The sequence below is a fragment of the Falco rusticolus genome, chromosome 9 (genome assembly GCF_015220075.1).
Source record: "Falco rusticolus isolate bFalRus1 chromosome 9, bFalRus1.pri, whole genome shotgun sequence".
Lineage (NCBI taxonomy): Eukaryota > Metazoa > Chordata > Aves > Falconiformes > Falconidae > Falco > Falco rusticolus.
This window is the reverse complement of record NC_051195.1, coordinates 4,125,570-4,137,955: the sequence shown is the minus strand read 5'-3', so window position 1 is coordinate 4,137,955 and position 12,386 is coordinate 4,125,570. Positions and strand designations below refer to the sequence as shown.

Below are 12,386 nucleotides of genomic sequence, written 5' to 3'. Positions count from 1 at the left end.
TTACAATATTGCTTATGGGAATATCACTGTTGATGCATTCTGCTCTATTTTGTGTTTAATCTTTATGAAGAGATCTGTAGGAAAATAGCTAGGTACTCTTGATTTTATAAACGTGACACATCTTTCAGTCATTTCTCTGCCTAACCAAAGCCCAAACAAATGCAACTGAAAGACAACAGAAAACTCCTGGGCTAGCCTAACCCGTCGAAGTTAATAAAATTCTTATGCTTTCCTCTAAAGAAAGTGCAATGTGCAGGACACTAAAAAAAATCACCAACCTCTCCAGGCTTAGGTTTGTCACATCCATTACACTACCAGAGCAACTTAAGGACATGGTATATAGGAATACATCGCTTTTAATGACAACTTGAGGGGGTTTTATTACATTCCCCAGAAGGACCTTTGCAGTCGCATCTTTTCTAACGGAAGGATAAAGAAGCAAGGCAGAGCCATGGATGCCTAGCGCCCACACAGTGCACAGTGCCCAGTACTCAGTGGCAAAAAACCTCTCACCCTTTGTGCCCCCGGCTCTCCCCAGCCAGGCCAACAATTCCCACTGCATCCGCAACTCCCACTAAATTGACATCCAGCCCCACCAGCCCTACTGCCACCCCCGGAGGAACTCCCCCCTCTGCAAGCATTTACACACTCGAGTGACGTTACGCACAGGAGTAGATGTGCTGTCTGGAAATGGGTCTCTCTGGTCTGATGGCTAACTAATATCGGCGTGTTTTAAGTGCCTTAAAGGTTTATTTCATTTGCTTGAGTAATGAGATTAATGTGATGTTTGTTTGTTTAAGCTAAATCATACAAAGCCAAACATCTAAATGTCCTTAATTCACAGCATTAGCCCCAGCTGGGTTACCATGTGAGCCCATCGCACTATCCTGCTTTTCATTGCACCAACAAATTCCTGTTTTGCTCCAGTTTCATTCCCAGAGGTCAGCCAGCACAAGGAAACCTCGAGTGGCCAAATAAACCCTTAAACGTTGCCATGCACTGCCTAATGTTTGCATGTACTCCCTGTTTTCTTTGCAACTAAGTTTTTAGCATAACCAACCTCTAGACCTAAAAAGCCAATGTAAACCCAGCAGGGGGTGTGTGTGTGTGTGTATGTACGTACACACACACACACACACACAGAGGGTCTGAACCAACGCTCCTGCGATAACAGCTCCTGAATACTCAAGCACAACCCGGACAGGAGCCTGGCGATCCCGCAAACCTCATCCATGAATGATGGATGAGACAGAGAGAACGATCTGCAAACTCACCTCAAAGCGGAGTCAATCTCCAAACATCCAGCTGCACATTCTTGCATCAAAATACAAATAAATTTGCACACAAACCACAACACAAGCAACGTATAATTAATTTTTAAATCTGGGTTTAACCTGTTTTGATCAGTTTGCTCTCCTGTCTGTATTCTTCTGCGCAGAAGCTGGCACCAAGGCTGGAGTTATTTCTGATGTCCCATGGCCACCAAGAGCTGACTCAGATGAGTTTGAATAAATTCTGCACAATTAGATGAAGCACACAACTATCAAAAAAAGTAATCCCCCCTCATTTCCTTCCCGTACCTAAATTAATCCCCACCTGACCCAGGCATTAGCCATAACACAGGCTGACACGGCCCCTGCTAACTCCTGACCTAGTGCTGCGTACCTGCTGCTGGCACCGCAGATGACTCATCCTTATGACAGATACAAGGACTTTTTTAGAGAAATGGTGGGAAATGAAGAACCTACGATCTTCCCTGAGCACTGAAGGTCATCACATCCTGCAATCTCCACCCTGAGATACAGGTCTCCTCTCTGCAAATCACCCTCTTGAAGAAAATCTGCCATGCTGGTGCTTGGGATCTGCAGACATCTGGTCATTCTCATTTAAACGATGGGCTTTCACGGATTTTGAGGTCAGAAGAGACCACCGTGCTTTTCCAGCCTGACACACTGCATGCTAACTTACCTCAATTAATCCCTGCTTGAGTGTCATTCACCCCAGTGAACAAAGAGCGCTGAATCTGGCGTGTCCAAAGGTGGAGGAACCACCAGCACCTTCAGCAGCCTCTTCTGCCTGGCCCTTAGCTCTAGCCTTTCCCCGGCTTCACCTTCCAGCTATCGGGTCTTGTTAACACTCTGCCCACTAGAGCCCAAAAGCTCTTTATTATTCAATTTGTTTTCCCCATGACAACACTAATTGCTTTAATCAATTTACCTTCCAACGCTCTCCCAGGTAAGTCAAGCGGACGGAGGTCCAGGACCCCTCCCCTGCATCCCTCCCCGACACCTTGGGTGCTCCCACAGCCCTCGGCAGACCCTCCTCGACAGGCGCCAGGGACACGGCAGCCACCACGTCCCTCGTCCAGCCCTGCAGCCACCTGCCAGCCCAGGCAAGGAGCACGTAAGACCTTTGGCCATGATATCGTATTAGCAGCGCTCGCTCGTGACTCCTCGCTCCTCTATAAAGATGTGATTTCTCCAGACAGCATCCTGGAGGTACAGCCTGCGTTGTTTGCTCTCAGATAGAGAAATTTACAGTTGGCCATCTGAGAAATATTACCTGCCTGTATCCAAGCAATACAAATTGCTTTTACCAGCGGTCACTCCTTTTCATTATTTACCACTCTTCCAATCTTAGTGACATTTCAAGCTTTAGCTACGGTGACTCCCTTATCACGGAGTTGCTCACACGTTAAGCAGCATAAGGACAAAAATGAGCACTCAGAGAAGCTGCTAGAAATGGATGTTTGGAAATTATTCCTGATTTTACAACTGTATTCTGAAAGCTGATGCTCTGACAGGTCTCAGCCCATCGCTCTTTTGCACCTCCCCAGCCAAAACAGCAGTGCTGTACCAACTGCATTTTTTGCTGAATTTTAAGAAAATAAAAATCCCCACAGTCATCCTTATCAATCCCACCAATGAGCTCTTTCCATGAAAAAAAGGTAAGTTAGTTCTGAAGGATGTGCTGCCCTGAAACTCACACTGATGGAGATTGTGTGCATCGCCGTCCTTCCCTCCTTCATTAAACAAGTCTACGAACGACTCGAACCGTTTGCTCAGGAGTTGCGTTAAACTGACAGGTCTGTCTTACTCAGCCTGGCCCGTTTACTGCTTTTCGATAATAAAACAACCTAAGAATTGCTATGGTTTGCAGCGAATTCTCCAGTATCTCAAGACTTAGTAAAATATACACGTTACTGGCTGGGTTTACTCTGTGAACCTCTTCACAGGGAGATGCAGGGGCTGATGTACAAAGGTCCGACTAAAGCGGCGGCTGTTTTAACATCCACTGCTACCACAACTGTAACAGGGTCTAAACACCCCATTACTTTTCTCACTCAAAAAAAGTGTAATATTTTTGTCTTTTCCATTAACTTCATCTAGTAACCTAGTTTTATTCCTAACACTTTGCAGAAACTGTTTGTTCCTCTCATTGTTACCAGCTGCAGCTTCTCTCTCTGTCCTTTCGCCTCTTTCCTCAAGCTCTGATTTCTATCCTCTGCCATCGATTCCCCTCTCGGGCACTGGGATGGGCAGGCGGTGACTGCATCATAACAACTGTGCGCCCCACTTGGGCATCCAGCACCTTAAGCGGCCCGGAGCACAGGCTGGAAGGGTGATGGCTGAAGGTGAAGCAGCCAGGCGGAGATGCACTTGGCCAGATTCTTGCTCCTGATACATCATTCTACTAAATTTTTTTTCAGAAACAACCGCAACAATCATCACTGGCCGCAACCTCACTGCCTGGGGCTAAGCAAGAATGAGATTTCATACTCCAGGCAAGGCTGGAACTAGTACTTAGTGAAGCTGGGTCACCTCCAAGAAAGCACAAATTCAAGAAATATGTTGAACTTTTGGCTAGACAACACTAAAATTGCACTCGGTCTCTCCAAATCTACGCTGCTTCTTCCTAATGCTCACAATTTTTTGTTGTCCAGATGGAGAGATACAGATCTATGCTTTCTGCTCTTCAAACATTGAGGATGGGAGAAATACGTCATCTTGGTGCTTCACCTAGCAAAAATATTACAGCGTAGAACAAAAATCCTATTTCTTTCTAGGAACAGAAAATAGGTAGAATAGGCATTTTATTTGAGAAGCGCTGTTGTTACTAGCAAAGGGCAAAAGCTGAAGTTAGCATAAGGTGTTCCGGCACTGAACATCTGGACACCCCAATCCTAGGCTCAACTGTTGCAGCATACCGCTTCTATATGAGAGGTACCAGCTCAGACGAGTGGAACTATAAAACCTACATGATCTTCTGCTGTGCGATCATGAAACTTCAGATAACTGCAAGATCACGAAAGCAGATGAAAAGGGGTTTTTTTCCATATATTGAATTGAAATTCATTTCATCCACAGCTTGTCACAGCAAAGCTCCAGTCTCTCAACTTTTAAGTGTAACATCTAGTATTTAGCCTAATTACTTTGTTTAAATTGCTGATTTCTTCCAGCATCCCCTCTCATGCAGAACCTGGTTTTTAGAATAAAGATAATAAAAAAGTCAACACTTTGTGACAGCTGTACAGGTACCATTACCATCTCTTCTACTTGGCCTAGCACAGTTTTAAAGGGGAATTTACAGGGTTTTCCCTCCAGCTAACACAAACAAAGGACACTCCCCCCCACCCCCACCCCCCGATCGTCGTAAAACTAAAGGGTACACTGATAAAAGCAAGGAGGAATGTTGCTGAGGCTAGCCAAGATGCAGTTATTCAAAGGGGCCTGCAGAAGGCCAGTTTTTAATTAAAAACTTTATCTGGACCATAAATTACAAGCTCCTCATGCCCAAAGTTCCTAGTGCATCACCCGCAGAGGAATAAGGAGACCACGGAGACCTTGCACCTTGGGGAAGCCTCAGCGTGGTACAACACGGCTGTACCAGGCATGCTTGGGATGCTGTAACAGAAAAGATGCAGGAAAGCCAGGAGATGCCCTCGATGGCAGCACTGCTGCCAGGCTCACACCGAAGGGCACAAAACCAGGAGCTGCCTGTTGAGAAGGGAGGGCCGGTGTAGCGCCGGCTTCCTCTACGTATAAATCGGAATCTCCATAAAGGCAGGCTGAGGACCTGCAGAGCTCATGGCACCCCACAGTGCCATACCCACTGGCTGTGCAGGAGCCAGCCACGTGATTAATTGTTGGGTTTGTTTATTTTCTGCCCTAATGATGATGCTTTTGGCTCCGTCAGCATGTCAGCTGCGTGGAAACTAATGGCTTTCCTTCTCCTCCTTCTGCCTCTTTTGGGGCTGATCCTGCACTCCTTGTACACCCACCACTCTTGCCAAAGCCCACCAGCATTTCAGTGGGGCTCAACCATTCTCCCAGTCAGAGCTGCTGATACCTCCCAGAGCCACACGTTATAGTTATTACAATAATAACCAAAGGCCAGGCTAATTTTGGAATATCCTACGACTTTGTGCCAACCTCCTCAGCACAGAAGCTACTATTTTTCCAGAGCAAACGGGTCGCTAAAAAAAATGATAGGCAGAATCCATTACATATCTGTTATATTTAGCAGCAGAGAATCCATCTGCATTATTCCTGGTCTCATTAAAGACTTGGCTCCTTGTAAATATTATGTCTCTAATCCACACATTCTCCCTCCGCGCTGTGCTTCAGGGGTCTATTTAAGTAATAATTGGTATGCGTTGTTGCAAAGAAATAGTGGCTGAGTGTTTGACAACATTACACAAGTTAATGTACATGGGAGCAACTGTGGCAGTCCTCGTGTGAAAAATCAATTCAGCGAGGTTCCTACCAGCACCCCTGCAAAAACCTCACAGCCAAGGTTCCCTGCGCTTCCTGCACCTGGGTCCACAGAAGGGTGGGATTCGGTCAACCTTGCTTTGGCCACCGTGATGACACAGGTCCTTCCTGATGTCACGCTGCTCAGACAGCATGCTGGTGGGGATTAGGGAGAGGACCTGGGCGAAGCAGAGTCCGCAATTCCACAGCCGAGCAGGTCGCTTTAACCACATAAAACCTGCTTCTGGTGGAAGGGATGGGCACAAGCCCAGAAGCGAGCAGGGCTGTTACTTTCAGCAGGACCACCGCTTTTTATTGGCTTAAAGAACACATGACAATACATGAACCAGATAAGGTTGGAAGAGCAAGTAATTAATAATTAAAATCTACTACTGATGCATTCAAGTAACTTGGGTTTTATTTGCATTTTACAGTAAAGTCCCAGAACAGATGGAACTTCATGGATGCCTATCAAGATGCCTACCGTGATCCACCCAGAAAACCACGTATTTGAAAAACAAGGCTGAATTATCCAAAATAACCGTGTAACGCAAGTGCGCACAGCTCCTGTCAGCTGTGGAGTGGGGGGGACCCTGAAAGGTGCTGGCATCCCAGGGGCTGTCCTCCCACGGAAAAACCGCAGAGCAGGGGCGAGCCGCCACCCCCCCGCTGGAGCGGGCTCTGCTCCTGGCTGGAATTTCAAGATGGTCTAAAAAACCCCAAAACCATTAAAAATCCAGAAGTGGGCAACCCCGCCAGGCAGCGGCACTGATGACCTCCATGGGCCCATCGAAGTGGGCACTAACAATGCGGAGCCCTCCCCACAGCTGCACTGGGGTCTGAGAGCGGCTGTGTGCCCCCCCAGGAGCTACACGCATCCCCCTCCAGATGACACATGTATGTAACACCCAGAAATGCCACACTAATGGGAACAGAGGCAGTGACACGTGCACCGCTAAGGGGAACCCTCCATAGCACCACAGCTTTGATGTTTGGTGGGAAAACGCCGGCCTTGCTCCTCACCATGCTTCTCCTCATGCAGGACACGTAACTGCAGACCTCAGGCCGGCCAAAGCAAACTCCATCCCACCAGCACTGACCTTCAGGACGTGCCAATGCAGATGCAAACCCCTCCATCAGGCCACTCCAGTTCCACCACGCATTTTTCCCCTCCAGCTATTCCAGCTGTATTTCTTTTTAATAATCCCATGGAAGTTACATGTAATGCAACCCAGGCACTAATAAATCATTGCAGAGCAAAAAACCACCAACAACTCTGCTAGCAGGACCACCACGATCTTCTCATGCAGCCCCACCGTGCTCCCCCCTCACCAGACCAAGTGCCACTAACCCAACCGACCAAAGCGAACCCTAAAGCCCACGCAGCCGGGCTTATCTCACAGTTTCAACATGGAAAGTTCGAGTAGGGCATCAAATCTAGGTGAGATTGGAGCAAATCTGGACCCAGGCCCCCTGCTGCCTTGAAGACAGGCGTGACAAAACAGGACTTCTGTTTCTCAACAGTCCAGTAGCTCTTTTCCGAACAAGAAGCCTTAATCTTTCTCACCATCCCATTTCCCGAGCACGACATCCCACCAGCATTACCACCTCACAGAGGAGAAACAAAATTTAATTTAAAAACTTCAGACATTTGTTCCTCTGCAAACAATTCCTGGTTCTTAAGAAACCATCGGGGCTCACAGTGCAAGAAAGGGGAGCGCACGCTCATGAAGCATCACTGGTTGTTGTAGAACTAAATAAATAACAGCTGATCCTTGCTGCAAAGGGGAAAAAAAAAAAAAAAAAACCAACCAAACCCAAAAACAACGATCCTTGTAACTAAATAATAACAACTGTGTTCTGTTACCAAAAACTCCTGCTGACTTCACAGAAAATGTTGTCTGGTGCCTCCCTGGTACTCTGTAAAATGCCAAAGATCCCCGTCTCCTCGCCACGACGGCGCTGAGCAGAAGGAGAAGGTACGCAGGGCATACGGAGAAGGTCTGGTTTCCATGCCCTGGCTGGCGCAAAGGACGATGACAGTATTTTCCATCCTTTCACCTTAAACCTTATCTTTATTTTATTTCCTCTGGTAAAGAAGGAACAGAAAAATGAGCCATGGGAGCTGGCATGAGAGCTGGCCCAGGTGTACCTGACACACCGCTTTTTGGAAGTGCAGCTTCCAGCACCGTGTACAGCGGAGGTGAAAACACCGATTCCTGGCTAAAACGTCTGCGCTATCCCAGTCAACAGCCGAACCAGCAGCGACTTGCAAAGAACCTCCCCTCCAAAGTTTCAGTGTTCCCTGCAAGTGGGGACCCCCAACAACCCCCCCTACACCCCTCCTACACAGTCCTTGCTATCCTGCGAATCCCCATGCTGTTTCCCCTGCCACAGCCTACAACCTAAACATCCGTAACTGCTGGGGGCAGGGGGTCCCTGTGCTCTGAAAACCCCCAAATTTCTAGGGCAGTAGAAAGTGTAGTCACCCCAGTGTGAAGAGCTCCTCACCAGCAGATCCACTTTCCACTTCTTTACCTTACAACTCGAAAATAAAGCAAAGCAAGTCATACTTGCCAGATCTGATCTGAGGAGTAAATATGACACCTATCCGGCTTTATGAGATGGCATCATCCACCAGACTTTAACAAAAACACCTGCAAACTGCCAGCGCTGTGTCGAGAGAAGCTTTTCCATTTCTTCCATTTAAACACGAAGCCACTTGCAATTCCCACAGCTAGCGAAGAGCACCACACCCCAGGGAAAACGACCCTACCTTTTCCAAAAGGCTGGGCAGCTCCACGTTTGGGTTGGTTTTGCTCATGGAAGTACATATTCTTACCAGCGTCCGCTGAACCGCGGAAGTGTGATCTGAACTGCCGCCAGCCTGATGGATAAATCGACTTGTCCGGCCAAAGGTTTCAGTAACGCTACTCCCAACTCGTGCCTGGGACCTCATACTCGGGGGCTGATGGTTTTTGCTGATACAAGGAATATTATCACTGGACCCCAACGGCCAGCCCCTGGACTGAAACGCCAGCGTCAGACGACGTTCTGCGCTGCAGTTTTGGCTGTGGGGAAACCCCCGTGACCGTCTGCCACCTAGCAAAAGCCCGAGGGGAACAGGGCACAACTCTGCCCCCGAAAAGCGGGTCCGGGTGAGAGGGAGCTGTCGGCAAACTGGGCTGTGGGGCTGCAGCTCTGCGGGGCGCCACGCTGCAGAGCCGCCCTGGCCAGCCCAACCCCGGGGATCCCACCCCGGGGATCCCACCCCGGCTGGGCGAGGGAGAGAACTGCCCTACCACCAGGGAAAGCTGACGGCAAGGCAGTACCACCTACGGTTTGACTGCTGTAAAGCTGAGAGTGAAACTCTGGACCAAGAAAGCATCTCAGCCTGAAATTCTAGGGGAAAAATGAAAAGCCAAGGTGCATGCAAGCCGCATTTCAAAACACACCACCCTTACTAAACCACCTCCTTTTCTATTCAGTTTCAGAACCGCTTGGTCAAGACTTTTAAAGGGAAAGACACTTTGATTGCCCATGACTGGAAGAGCTCAGATCAAGGGAGGAACTGCCCCCAGCCCCCAGAAGCACCCGGGTTTGCTAATGATGAAAGTGAACCTCTGTCCCCGCTCCCTGCTAATGACTAACAGGTGGGTTTCACAAATGCGTCCAAAAATAAAAAGCTCCTTTCTAAAAATACCGCCCCGCATCTACAATGCCAGATTTTCCAGAAAAATACTGACGATAGCTGACGTATCCCAAACAATCGCTTTTATAGGAACTTGAGGCTGCCCCTGCAGCAGAAAGTTTTCCGAGGGGAAGAATACAAATCTTTGTTTGAGATCCGAGCCCTGTGGACGAACCCATTCCCTCGGCCAGCTCTGGAGCTCCAGCACAAATCAGCTTTATGGTAATAACAGATTACAGAACACATCGCCACAAATAATTTTTTTTTTTTTTACTACAGGCTGCGTAATTGAAATGTCTGCGATTCAACAATCACCTTTGAATTCATAAATACCTCATAGTATTCTGAACACACTCTCCTATAATGAGACCGTCTTCAATTTTCCTTGGTAAAGAGACCTTTAAAGAATGCTAAAGCAGGTCGGCGCCCCTATGCACTGATGGAAACAGGAACAAAAGCATTTTGTCACCAGGCATCTCGTCTATCATTATTTTCTTCACTCTGCTTAAACAAACTGAAAAGTATGTGCCTTCCCCCCCTAAAAAAAAATAAAAATTAAAAAATCTGCAATAACTGCAATTTCATTCCGGTCGGTAAGCCACCATCTGTATGAAAACAACGGTCCATTATACCTAACCATCACCGGCTATCGTTTTTGCTGCTTCACTAATGTTTTTTAAAACACAGGATTAAAATGTCATACCATCCCTCACGTTCTGGGGAGCCGGGTGTATTCCTCTCCTCTGGTCACGGTATACTTAATCAAGTGTGAATGATTAAAGTACTTCAATTAGAGCTACGTACATTCATTGCAGGCAATTCAAAGGCAGCGAAGAAGTGCAGCTGAAAGAAGAAATTACTTCTACTACTTTGAGATCTCCATCTCCCCCTTTCCTCCTCCCTAGCACTGGGAGGACCCGGCAAAGTACCAAGCGCTGAGCCCCAGCCAGGATTTACCTTTGGGGCACGTCCCTCGGCAGGACAAAAGGCTGTTCTTTCCCCCTCAGCAAGTCCAGCAAGTTGTGGGGTGGTGGTGGTATTTTTTTTGATTTTATTTATTTTTTTTTTTTAATTTGGGAAGAATAACCTCAGAGCAGCACGCGGAAATCCGCGCCCCTCCTCCGCTTTTGCTTTCCAGGCATAGCGAGGGAAGGTTGAAAATTTCCCAGGGAGGGGGGAGATGGTAAATAAATAGTGGGGAAATGTAGGATGTGGAGCCCCGCGGGGGGGTGGGGGGTGCGGGAAGCCGGCACCGCGCACCTCCGCGGGCTCAGCGCGGAGAGTCGCTAAGTGCCCGGCGAGCGAGCGCCGGTCTTCAGCCCAAATAAAAACTGATGATTTTAAAGATTTAAAAAAAAAAAAAAAAAAAAAAAAAGTAAAAAATAGAAAAAATATTTTTCTAAATTACAAAAAAAAAAAAACCGGGAAATCGATTGAAAATTAAGAAAAAAAAAAAAAAAAAAAGAAACACGCGCCCGTGAAGGGAAAAATTAAAATAAAATATACACAGACAGATATCCAACGCATCGCGCCGCATGCTCCGCGTCCCCCGGCCGCCGCGGCCGCGGCGGCCGGGGGACGCGGAGCGGGCGGCCGCGCCGCACCGCGGGGTTCCCCCTCGCCCAAACTTTCCTGCCGCCGCCGCCCCGTTAATCCCCCGGCAGATGTTGTCGGCGGCGCTCGGTCCTAAGTAAACAATGCGGGGCCCGGCACAACAAAAGATCTCCCACTTCACCCCGCCGCTCCGCCGCCCGCGTAAGTTGCGCGGCCGCCTCCCACCACCATCACCTCCTCCCCGCCACACACCGGGTTCTCGCCCTCCCTCTTTTTTTTTTTTTTTTTTTTTTTTTTTTTTCCTCCTCCATCCCCACCGCGGGGACATCCAAGCAAAGATGTCCTCGCCTTTCCTTGTCCTTCTCGCCGCGGAGCGCAGGGCGACAGCGCCCGCCGCCCCCCCCTTACCTGCTCCCGGCCGCCGCGGCTCGGCTCGGCTCGGCCCGGCCGCCGGCAGCCCCGCACCGCTCTTCAGCGCCGCATCCCTTCCCGCAGCCACCGCCGCCGGGCTCTGCCTGCTGGAGATCCACCTTAAAAACGCCACCCGCTCGCACACCGCACAAAAAAAAAAAAAAAACTTAATCCTCCCCCCCCCCCCCCCCCCCCCCCCCCACCCCGCCGCTCTCCTGCTCCGCCCGCCGCCGCGCCGGGAGCGGACGGGGGCAGCGGAGCCCCGCGCAGCGCCCAGCACCAGCGGGGAGGATGCTAATTGCAACTTGGGGGGGAGGGTCGCCGGCTTTTTTTTTTTTCTCTTTTTTTTTGTTTTTGCCTTTTATTCCACACACCCCCCTTTCTTTTTTTTTTTTTTTTTTTTTTTTTAAAGCCAGGAAAGGGAGAAAGTGCCCGGGCGGCGCTGGGCGGAGCGGACGCTCCCCCTCGCCACGCTGGGTGAGCGAAGGGAGAGGTAGGGGCTCTCACTGCCTTTTTTTTTTTTTTGTTTGCGTGGGTCGTGTTTTTTTTTCCCCCGTTTTTTTTTTTTTTTTGGGCAATAGGCGGGGTCTCTCCTTGCAAACCAATGACACAAACCCACATGGACCAGCCTCGCCCCCTATAGATACTCTTCACTACAAATAGGCTCTCTCGGGGGATTAGTGGATCAGCTAAAGTACAAACAGACGCAGCGAGGAAGGGGCGGGGGGGCGGCGGGGGGGGGGGGGCGGTGGAGCGGGACCGGGACCGGGCGGCCCCGGGCGCGCCCGCGGGGAGGGAGCTCCGCGGGGCGGGGAGGGGGCTCCGCGGGGAGCGGTGCCTGTTGCGCTCGGCGGCGGCCCGGGGCTGGGGGACACCCCCCACCACCACCCGTACCGCGGGCAGGGCCGGCGGCCGCCTTTGTTCGGCCACCCGCGCTGCGCGCAGCTTGCGCGGTCGCTGCCCCGGGCCGGCCGGTC

The 12,386-nt window shown here is 49.6% G+C and overlaps 1 protein-coding gene across 2 annotated transcripts in view; it reads right to left on the bottom strand.

Annotated features, from left to right (window-relative positions):
- CTBP2 (C-terminal binding protein 2) overlaps positions 1–12,386 on the bottom strand; it is a 319,033-nt gene that overhangs the window by 133,033 nt on the left and 173,614 nt on the right. The window contains exon 1 of one of the 2 annotated variants that reach the window (XM_037401062.1): positions 11,407–11,564. The exons of the other annotated variant lie outside the window; for it this stretch is intronic. The gene's annotated coding sequence lies outside the window, so the exon portion shown is untranslated. Of the gene's footprint in view, positions 1–11,406; positions 11,565–12,386 lie in introns of those variants that run through there. 2 annotated transcript variants of the gene reach the window in all.